General features: G+C 34.8%; 1 long non-coding RNA gene across 1 annotated transcript; it reads left to right on the forward strand.

Annotated features, from left to right (window-relative positions):
- Positions 1 to 334: 334 nt before the first annotated feature.
- Positions 335 to 3,854, forward strand: LOC143074916 (uncharacterized). The gene is made up of 3 exons (XR_012978163.1): positions 335 to 1,298; positions 2,043 to 2,561; positions 3,142 to 3,854. It is a non-coding gene; the product is annotated as an uncharacterized LOC143074916 (long non-coding RNA).
- The last annotated feature ends 6,295 nt before the right edge of the window (positions 3,855 to 10,149 follow it).

Genomic DNA, 10,149 nt, shown 5'->3' on the forward strand with positions numbered 1-10,149 from the left:
CTTATTGAATAGAAACAACGAAATAGTTGTAAGAGCGACAAAACTGCCCCAGTGCGACATTCCTTCAATGAATTTCCAGCCAGATATCGATGGAATAGTAGTCGAGTTGACAAGCTTTGCAGGAATAACATTTCCGTTGACACATATCTCAATACTAAGACATGAATTTAATAGTTTGGAAAGGATTTATCCCAAGTTGAAGAAACATTTAGATCTTCGTCACTATTCCGAACAAACACTGAGTGTCTTAGCACAGTGTAAGGGCACAGAAATATCTATTGAAGGTCCGTGGCATATATGGCTTGGTGTTGTACCTCTACCCGGCACAGTTTTTCAACAGATACGATTTTTAAATATGACAAAAGTGACTTACGATTATATCAAATCAGTCGGAACAACTCTGACATGTAAAGCAGCTGGTGCTGCACTGGGTGGTAGGGCACGAAACACTTTGATGAAGGTTGATTTGCACAGTGTAAAGCATTGGACAGTTATGCCGGACGAATGTATGGATGTTCTGAAGTTGCTACAGGTTGCAGTTGACGAGGTAACATTACCAGATGGTCTCATTCCTATAATATTTGCATTCAGATTTGGTGAACGAACAAAACATGATATTTCTCTTACCGGTTTTAATATGATAAGAAAGACGACAGTACATGTTGGTGTAACAATTTCAAGTAATGATTTGCAGTTATTGTGGGCCAGGCATGGAATTCAGCAAGTGACCGGGGACAGAGGTACAATGTATTCCTGCTGCTCATTTTCTGACATCGTGAATTTCCAGTCTAATACTGACGGCAGAAACATTGACGTTTCGGCTGATGTGCTTAACGTATGCACGATCCCCAACCAGGTTCAGTTTGTTCAGTTTTATGGGGATATTCCACATCGTCGTCCACACCTCAATGTTTACCATCCTGTGTCTGGAATAATTGTATGTGGAGATGTTATCAATAAAACAACACGTGATGCTATCGAGAGGGCTATTGACCCGTACATCTTCTCTTTCGACCAAAATGTTAATCTCCTCCGAGATCTTCGATGTAGGATGGAGTTTGTAGTTGAAGTGCCTCCAATACCCCATGTTATAGCTCCACATATGTACATTTCATTACCAAATATAGAAAGACTGTTACAAAAATACGATTTATTGGTACCATATGTAAATGCTGATGACTCGCTTTTGTCTGCTTTGAGATCAGTGGGCACACAAATGATAGAAAGACTTCGTAATTTGTATGATGAATATCAACTGACTGGAGACAGTACTGCTACATGGGAAGCATATTCTTTAGGTATGTATAATATTATCATTATTTGTGTACTATCTGATGTGAAAAACACCAATGTATTCGAAGATATGTAACTTGATTACGTTATGAAATGCGTTTAATATACTATTTATACCTGTATTGGCAATAGATTCATTAGGATCTGCGAAATTTTAGTGTGTATAACTCAAGACCTGGATGTATCTATTAAAAAGATAATCGAATGGCAAGTGTAGGTACCATTTATTCTAATATATATGTTTCCTGTTTTAATTCCATGAACATATGTAGTTTAATTTACACCTGTGTAAATCATTTTTGTTTCTGTAATGAATAGAAAACCAATAGTATATGTCAAAATTAAGATATACAAACAGAACTCTATCTTCATTAAAACGGTCGAACAAGACACAATACAATTATTATTAATAGATTTCATCAATCCATGACAGAGTTCATTACGGATACTCATCTTTGTTTGTTCTACATGGAGCACCTTATGATTTATACTATTTCTACAGATCATGTCTGATGTGATATACCGGTAATACGAAAATTAATATGCGAAAAAAAAAGAAATGTTTCGCACTAAAATCAAAATGACACATTTTTCGATTGAAGTTGTGTATATCATGAAAAAAGTCTTTCATAAAAGCAAGAATGTAAGAGGTCAATACTTAAGAAATGCTGCTAAATTGAGTGTCAATCAATGTATATAAATGTCTGTAGTGCTGAGTGCAAAATGTATAAGCTTATATTTCACTTCAGAGCTATGTCTTGAAAAGATGTTATGGGGAAGACCTGCCTCACCTGTATCGAACAAATTGGCAGTGGAAATAGGTCCAGGTGCAGTTAGTCTAATGAACTGCAGAACAGGCCAATTTGGATTTCTTGCATTGGAGCCTTGGATTTACAGAGCCACGCCACCACCACTTAAAATTTGGTTCAAGTCCAGTACAGCAATTTCGAAGGTAGAAACTTTCTACGGTTTTCACAATTTTCTTGACAGTACGTATGAATTGCTGGGAAAACAGTTTATAAAAAGGTTTCTTGAAGATTCGTTTATCAGTCAAAGTGTACTTCCTGGTAGCTGTGTTGACTTTTTCCAACATCTACAAGGTCAACCTAATTCACTATACAAAGGAGTTAGCATAGGAAAAATGTCCCGGGAAGATGTAGCCATGAGTCTTATGGCAATGGCTTCTCCACGAGCGTCCAAAGTGTGTACGCGGATGATAGAGTTTCTTACCCTAGCAGACTTACAGTTACAAGATGTCCTACTATCAGGTATTAATAAATTCATTATTTATTGCACTTTGCTGTACACAATTGTTTTGGAGAAATAGCTCTCTCTATAAATTCGGGCACTATATTATTCATTTAAACGGCAAAAACTAACACCGGATAACTTGCCAATATACAAAAAAGAAACATTAGACATGTTCAAACAAATGTTTTCATCTTTATGGAAAGCAATGTGTAATGTGTAAATGGTACGTCTTGATACCGTGTGCCACCACAAGTTTCAGATTCTTAATATATACATTTTAATTTTAACAAAAAGACAACTAGGGACATACATTATTGTATAATATGGTAGGCGCAGGGCGAATTTCATCATTGATACTTGTGTACTTATAGACATTTGTGTGTCGGTAATACTTGAATATTCTTTGTATAGTATGTTTGCTGGACTTTGAAATATTGTTTACCTTAAATATTTGAATACACTGCCATAAACAAAATCGAATAAACAAACTTATAGAAAGGTCGTTATTTTTCTGCTAAATTTGCTTTATATTATCTCAAATTTCACTATACCACTTGTGCATTGACATTGTTTAAATCTATATCATTTAATTTTCAGGTATCATGGAAAATCAACTAGTGCGTTTCCCTGTTATTCAAACATGGGATACAGCTGGAAACAAGACTTTCAGGTTAATCTCGAATAAATTTGTTGAGTTTTGTTCACCTGATGGCAGTAATAAAGCAGAAGCGGAGAGGTTAACCACGTCGATTATACAAGAGCTTGAGAGGCGACAACTAGTATATGCTAGAAAATTCAACTATCTGAGAGGAACATCATTCCCTTGGATTATACCTGTAATGGAAAAGCTTAACAAAATGAAGAAAAGACTAAATGCTAGACAACTTCTGGACACACTGACATTTCTTTCTTGTGTAGCATTGATTCAACAGCAGTGGTTTGTAAACTTTAAAAATATAGAACCAATGCTCTCGACACTTCCTGTAAATCAATTTACAATGCAATTGTTAGAAATACTGGGGAAAATAGATTTGTCTTTCGTTGGGACCCTCAAAATTCGTCGCCTACATAAAACCATACCTTTTCAGTTGCCGAAGGCTACCGCTATAGCTACAACTGCAGAAAAACCAGAAGTGGAAAATCCAAAGCCAACTGAAGAAAGTGAAGATATTAACCACATTCAAGATGTCGTGGAGGATTATGAAGAGGACACGCAATGTCAAGATGTAGAAAAAACACTTTCAAAGCACCTTCCTATGGCTGTAAAAACTTTTTGGACGGCCCCTGAACTAGAAATTTTGCATGTTTTCAAGATGAAAAAATACAGACAAAATACGTTGAAAGAACTTTTTGAAATTTACTGCCATTTATGTCGTGATAGGAAAGTACCAGACAGAAGTTTTGAAAGTTTTAGGAGAAAACTGAACCGTGTCATGTCCACTTAATGAAATGAAATGTGTATTTACTTTGCAGACTGTTTATTCATTTTCCTGAAATTTATAAATTTTCAACCTACCATAGCATTTTCAAGTTTTATGTTATACATAGATATTTTATCAACACTTGTTTTTTCTCTCACTTATATCTCATGAAATAGCACATAAACTTTAAACATAAAACCATGGTCTTTTATTTTAAAAGCTGGATGTAAAGCTACTTTCTTAATTCAATTTATAGTAGAAACAAAATGCAATAGTTTTTATGCAATTTTTGATTAATAATAGTTATTCTTTCGTCTTATATCTGCATATGTTGTATATAGTAATACTATGTTGTATATTAGTAAGATAGTTTGTGTTATGCTGTAAATGATTGGTTAACCTTGTACTTTCTTTTCTGATTCTGAAGGGTTAACTTATATATACACATACCATTGTATATTATTGCAATTATGTCATCTGTTATGTTGTTACGCACGTCTTCACAAACAGATTGTGGTGTACTCTATTATCATGTGTATTTTATCTATTCAAAATATTTATTACCTTAAACTTTACAGTTCATCGGTGTAAATACAAATTTTCATAGTAAACAAGTAAACAGACAGAGAATGTTCATGTAATATTGTCTCTGATTTTAAATGAATTAAAAATGTATTTTCCTAAATTGGTTAACTGTTTGATGTTCTTTAAACTTAAAAGTTCAATAGATTTAAACACAATTGGTCTAGACCAGTAGTATTTCTTTATGAATTTTACTCTAAGTTTCTTATATTTCGGACCCACTAAGATGAAATGGAATTCGTCTTCAATACACTGACGGCAAATTGTACATATACGACGTGACAACTCAATGTTTTGGTAGCGTCCAGTTTCCACTGCTACTGAATGAGAAGAAACTCTTAATTTTGAAGGGCTCTTCTGTACTCTATAAGAATATATTTTGTCAAATAAAATTGTAAATCAAAACTATTTATAATGTATTTATAGATACTTCACTTGCTACTGTTATCAAGTAACGAATACATCTCCTATTTAGAGGTGTGATATTCTTCTTCTTCGTATGCGTGAATAATTTGTCATTTTATCTGTAGAGTTGACTCATGTTTTTATGAAAGCATGCTTTGTTCTCTATCTGCATACATTTGGGTATCCTTGTTGACAAAAGCAGTATTTGTGTTAACTACTCACATCTTTTGGTTAGAGTTCATATTGCCCACGGTTTATTTTTAAGTGTTTGATGTTCGTACGTCTCTCTTTGGGTCTATTTTTTTTACCAGTATTCTCGTTTAAATATTCTCCTTTGGCTAATGATTTCGATTTCCTTTTTACCATTGTTTCATCTGTATCTTTTACACTTGAAGTGGGATATCCGAACACGACAAACACACACAACTAGTACTTACACATGAACACAGGTTATTAGATAATGGTCGCCATTATGACCTGATTTGCCATTATGACAAAAGTGTGTCACAAATTTATACATGTTATATATTGTATCCTTCCTTTGTTATAAATATCCAATAATGAACGAATTAGAACAAAAGGTTAATACAACTTCGAATACTGCTTACAAAACCTAGCAGACAACAATTAATTACCCATTCCAGTTCACGTAATACCAAACTGTTTTTGAGATAAAAGACGGCCGCCAGTTTGCAGTAGCTTCTCGAGTAGAAAACAACGCAATATAAAAGGAACAAATGAAAACATTACTAGCGAAAAATATATGATATGGATCTTTGAAAACAGATACTATTATTATGATAACAGTAATGTGAGACCTCTAATAGAATTAAGAATCGAAACTGGGAATGTATCACAGAGACAACAACCCGACCAGCACAAACCAACTCAAGGCCACCAAGGGAAGATCCATTTCATTAATTGCATAAGTGATTGATAAATATAACAAAAATTCGTATCTTTCCATGTCTCAAACGAAATAAAGTAGATTAAACAAATAACAAACTCCGAGGAAAAACCAAAAACAGGGCAAAGTTCATAAACAACTGGCAAAACCAAACGCTCAAAAAAATCAGCTAACACAACGAATTGAAACAACCGTCATATTCTTGACACACAGATATATATTTTGTTCTCCTCACGTTTAAAATGTTCGTTAATAAACTTATATAGCTATCGTTTCCTAAACATATCAGTGGAGCCAATAAAATATTATACCACCAATTCATGCCACCGAATTCAGTGACGGCGTTTTATGTCAAATAACTGCCGATTCAGTTACAAATGTTTAGGTGGAAATTGACCCTCTTAATACCATGTACAAGTGTGAAGAGATAAATTTCAGCATTCCTAACCAGACATTGTTATTTACATACGGAACAATCGAAAATGGTGTACCAATGTGTACTTCGTTACGTAGTATTGACATTATTAGGATGTTTACCAACTTTTTTTCTTGAAACTGGTAAAGGGTAAAGCAACAACTGTAGATACAAAATATGTTATATGTCTATCTCTACTTTAGCGATCAGTGTGCATTTCTCCCTCCTTAGAAATAAAATAGTGAACTTTTAACAAAAGGTGTTTGGCATATACTTGTTATGACAAATATATTGTCAGTGAAGTTTGTGGCATGTTTTTAGTGTTTCTTCTGCTGTCAATGTCGGTTATAAATATATTGCATAACTAGGTGGAGCACATGATAATATTGTACCAGGGACTTGAATATTCAATATTACACCTTGGTACAACGTTTTCGAGTGCTCACTGTTTAAATCACAATATATTCGTAGTAATGCAGAAAGCTAGCTCATGAGACTTGTACATGCTGTTAAAAAGTATAAATTTACAAACATATCAAACATATCAAACTGAATCAGCAGTAAATAAGACAAAACACGACTGGCAATATTACACAACCAGAAAGACATCTTATTACATGTTTCTCTCTCCTAAATGTATAATTACCTTGGGGACAGAAAGAAATGATAAGTGCATGTTACATGGGTGTGTAATTATTTAATCTTATGATAATACGTATTACCTGACATTGTCTGTTTTTTGTGGCCGATATTAATAAAAAAACAAAAAAAGAGATTCAACATTACGCATCAAGATACAACTTGGTACAAAGTTCTTTTGAGCTCTTTTTATCAAAAAAAACATGATCCCCTTTAACGGATCGGAGAAAGCCATCGCCTCTGCTATCTCCATTTTGAACCAAAAGGCTAATTCCTACCTGTACATACCACAATACACGATTGCCTCTATGTTTTCAGTCTTGAGGAAGCCAACCATTTATGTTTTGCCTTTCTTATTCATGGTACAACATAATCATATGCTCCATCTATTCATCAAATATACAATGAAGATGTATGTTCTTAATCAATATTAAATTCATTTTAAACTACTCCAGTGATTGTTATAAACACATAGAGCACAATTTATAACGAACGGTAATATAATACCAATTACATTATGTAATAAGGTTTTATTGATACTGTTAGAATATACTGTATTTTCAAGAGTTAAAATTTCGTGGGTTTGAACGTAATAGTAAGTTCGTGGGGATTAATTCCGTGGTTTTTAATGTGAGAAAAAAAGCATTTAAATTTTACTTTATAATTGATAAAATTTCAATACAACCAATCTCAACTTTCGCCGCTAGAAAAATAGAAAAATGCATCTAGGAGAAGTTATATTATTACTTTTCGGAACAAATAACATTAAGAAAATATCTCTATTCGAATCAATTCTACCGCTCTTTGAAGATTGAAGTCAAAGGCACTTTTAATACTTTGTACTTAAAAACATGTTTTAGCAATGTTTCAAGCATGCGCAGTCACAGAAAAGGGACTTTTGTACAGAATTGACAAAGGGCACTTATGTACAGAATTGACAAAGGGCACCTCAATTGGCAAATTCTCACAATGGTCAACTTTCATAACCTTAATTCAAAATCATACCCTTACCCTAACCTAAACCCTAATTCTAACCCTAACCTAAATCCTACCCTAAACGAAAACCACAAACCCTAACCCAAACCCAAACCTTAATCCTTACCGTAACTCAAACTCAAACCCATACCCTAACGTAAAGCCTAACCGTAACCCCAAAGTCAAACCCCAAACCCAAACCCTTTCATTGATAGATTGCATGCCTACTTTGAACAGTGATAACTCTGACATTTTTTATTCGATTTGAAAGATCTTTGACGTTTTGGAAAGCCCTGACAAGCTGATATTCGATGAATATGATGTGTAGTCTGTCATATGAAATTCCTTTTTTTCCTGTCTATTTGGAAATTAGCAATTTTTTCATTTTCTCAAGCTCGTATCTTTACCATTTCTCGTGCAATCGGAAAAACATCTAAGTAATTTAGACTCGTTTTTTCTAGTTCTTTTAAGATAGCCTCAAGTCAGAGACTCAAATTTTGAAACAAAAAAATTGGGTTGAAAAATGTGCTATTTTTTTGGAAAGATTTCCAAATTTTTCACAAGAACAACGAAATTTGTATAATTTTATTACCTTGGGGCTTGAACTTTATTTCATTCATAAGCTGACAAAATGCGCCAAATTTTGGAGCATATACGACGTGTATATATAGCGGGGTGACTGAGTGGCGAGATGAAACGTGTTTGAACAAAAGCACTGAAAGAGGACGCATGGAAGATATTTCTCACGGTTCAAATGCGTTTTTTATGTTTTTTTACCCTCAAAATTGGGTGTGTTAATTTTGAAGTGTGTGGTCCACTTGAAAAGACGAAATCAAAAAAAAAAAAAAAAAAAAAAAAAAAAATCTTTCAGTCAAATATCGCATTACGAGTTTGTTCGTATTAAGTTTTTTCACGAACTTCTCAAAAATCAAAGTTTTGGAGGGATGGGGGGTCAGGTTATGGTTTTTGGTACTTTTCATAGTCGATCTTTTCAATATTTCAACATGATTCTATGCTTCGTTCGGCTTGATGTTAAAAAATCGGCCCCGTTAGGGGTAGTACTTTTTGACAATTAAGCCCCTGGTGAAGACCGCAAGTCTTTATCTTTTGTAGTTTGGGAGTTGGTGTTAATTTCGGGGTTAGGCTTTACTCTCGCACAAACGTTTCTTCAGTGAGGTCGGAAAGTGCGGTCGTACACTTCAGTGATACCAATGAGTTTTCATCCTTTAGATCGCCTTTCCATCTTTTAGGAACAGTTAACTTTATGAAAATATCTCTATTCAAATCCATTCTACATCTGTTTGAAGATTGAGGTCAAAGGCACTTTTCATACTCTGTACTTAGAAATATTGTTGGAAATTTCTGACGCATGCGCAGTCACAAAAAAGGGCAGACATGCGCAGAAGTGACAATGGGCACCTCACTAACCCTCGTCAAAGTACACTACCCTGTCCCAATCATTACCCTAATCCGTACCCTAACCCTAACCCTGACCCTAACCCTGACCCAAACCCTGACCCTTACCCTAACCCTAACCCTGACCCTAACCCAAACACTAACCATGACCCTAACCCTAACCCTAACCCTAACCCTAACCCTAACCCTAACCCTAACCCTAACCCTGACCTTAACCCAAACACTAACCCTAACCCAAACCCCAAATGTGTTAAAATTGTTGTTTTGGAGGCCTAGCTTTATCTCGGAAAGGATAAGTCTAGGAGGGTAACCGATTGGATTTTCGTATTAAGTTTTTTCACGAACTTCTCAAAAATCAAAGTTTTGGAGGGATGGGGGGTCAGGTTATGGTTTTTGGTACTTTTCATAGTCGATCTTTTCAATATTTCAACATGATTCTATGCTTCGTTCGGCTTGATGTTAAAAAATCGGCCCCGTTAGGGGTAGTACTTTTTGACAATTAAGCCCCTGGTGAAGACCGCAAGTCTTTATCTTTTGTAGTTTGGGAGTTGGTGTTAATTTCGGGGTTAGGCTTTACTCTCGCACAAACGTTTCTTCAGTGAGGTCGGAAAGTGCGGTCGTACACTTCAGTGATACCAATGAGTTTTCATCCTTTAGATCGCCTTTCCATCTTTTAGGAACAGTTAACTTTATGAAAATATCTCTATTCAAATCCATTCTACATCTGTTTGAAGATTGAGGTCAAAGGCACTTTTCATACTCTGTACTTAGAAATATTGTTGGAAATTTCTGACGCATGCGCAGTCACAAAAAAGGGCAGACATGCGCAGAAGTGACAATGGGCA

This window comes from Mytilus galloprovincialis, chromosome 5 (genome assembly GCF_965363235.1).
Source record: "Mytilus galloprovincialis chromosome 5, xbMytGall1.hap1.1, whole genome shotgun sequence".
NCBI classification, from domain to species: Eukaryota; Metazoa; Mollusca; class Bivalvia; order Mytilida; family Mytilidae; genus Mytilus; species Mytilus galloprovincialis.